The following is a 1,972-nucleotide window of genomic DNA, read 5'->3' as shown; positions in this document are numbered from 1 at the left end:
ACCCTGATTGAAGTTCTCTTAGACAGAATCGCCACTGGAACGAGAGCTCAAAAAAGTAAAGCCGAAATCAAAACAAACAGTGAAAATATACAGTCAGAGACGGGGACCTGTGCATTTGATCTCAAACACATCCCTATCTGTCTGCTGACGCTGACGCTGAGGCCGCGCCGATGTAAGGAAGAACACACACAATCGTCATCAGCAAACAAGCGCCGAGCTCCTGCAGGACCCAAGCAGACGATTACAGCAGAGAGCTTATCATCAAGCCAAGCTCCGGCAATCAGGGTCTGCTTGATTGGCGGGTTGAGGGGCAGAGGGGGGAGGGTTAAGGTAGCGGAGGGCTGGTGGGGGTGTTGATGCCTCTGCACAGCTGATTCACTGATGGCCCTGTTGGCTAGACTTCAGGATCATCAGCCCCCATCCCCTAAATTAGAGGACATTAGGCATGGTAATGCCAGCACTGCCTGACACCTGCTGTGCAATGCTTACATGTTGAAGGAATATTGTTTTAAAAGAGTGTATAGTGTATTTGTAACTCTCTCTCTCTCTCTCTCTCTCTCTCTCTCTATATATATATATATACACACACACACACACACACACACATATACACATATATATGTACTCTCTCTCTATATATATATATATGTATATACACACACACACACATATACTTTGTGTGTGTGGTTGTGTGTGTGTGTGTGTTGTGATTATGCAAGGTTTAAAGGCTGTTTAGAAATTAAAGTGACAATGTTTATATGTTCTTGTGCATGGCAATGAAGACACAATAAATACATGACTGACATGTCCGACAGACGGAGAGGTTATCTATGTATGTACAATGCATATGCAATATGTACATTTATATATATATATATATATATATATATATTACATATTACAATAACTAAAAGGAGGAAACCTACTGTACTACAAACATGCACAGGACCTGATGCACAGGTGCAGTAGTTTACAATAGAATGTCTCAATGTCACAATGATCAACATATAATCAGAACAAGACCAGAGAAGCTAATAATCTGCCTATCTTTTGTTAGAAATGTATGTGTGTATGTATATATATATATATATATATATAGAGTACATCTATGTGATAATATAGACTGTAAAATGAAGTAACATGCTGTTACTTGTGGTAGAGAGTACGGTACAATGTGTCGCAATGTTTCCATGATCAACCTGTTATTAGAACAAGTAAAGGATAGCAAGGCTGGAGAAGCTAACAGCGCACCACATCTTTAACTGAGTAAAAAAAGCACATTCCAAATGGTGTTCAATAAATTAAGTTTATTTCAACATTTTCCATATAATGTTAACCATGCAGTCTAGCACTTTAAGGCTTATAATTTTCCACATCACTAAACACATACAGTTGGACACTAACATGAAGCATTTATACCAACATTGTACATCAAGGTTCAAACGTATACATATATACAGATGCCCATTCACAAAGCTCAACCTTGCCTGTCAAACCTCTCGAAGCGACTGAACACACTATCAGGAAAAGCCGTGTTTTAACAAAAGGTATAAGAAATTACAGCAAGGCACACTTTTTTGAAGTTTTGAAATGTTTCTTTGTTATTTCTCTTTTTTCTCCAGATCTTAGTAAACAAAAAAAAATAAAAAAAATAAAACAAAAATAAAAATGGTCAACTGAATGTCGCAGACAGTCATGAATCCATGAATCTTGCACGTCACGCAACTATGCAGTTGTCGCCCATGTGGGCCCGTGTTGCATAGATACACCTACTTGGGTTGCCACGCGACATAGAGGCAGGTCTGAGCGTCATCTTCAGCAGGCCTGGACTCCATCTGTGCCTCGGAAAACAAACCTGTGGAGCCAGACCTCTTCCCTTCCCTGTGTCGGTCTGCGCTGAGACACGGACACGGACACGGACAGACACGGCATTTACCACAACTTGAAAGAGAACTTCTTGGTTCTGAGTGCT

Source organism: Clupea harengus, chromosome 14 (assembly GCF_900700415.2).
Source record: "Clupea harengus chromosome 14, Ch_v2.0.2, whole genome shotgun sequence".
Taxonomy (NCBI): domain Eukaryota; kingdom Metazoa; phylum Chordata; class Actinopteri; order Clupeiformes; family Clupeidae; genus Clupea; species Clupea harengus.
The sequence above is the reverse complement of the archived record's forward strand: the minus strand, read 5'-3'. Positions refer to the sequence as shown.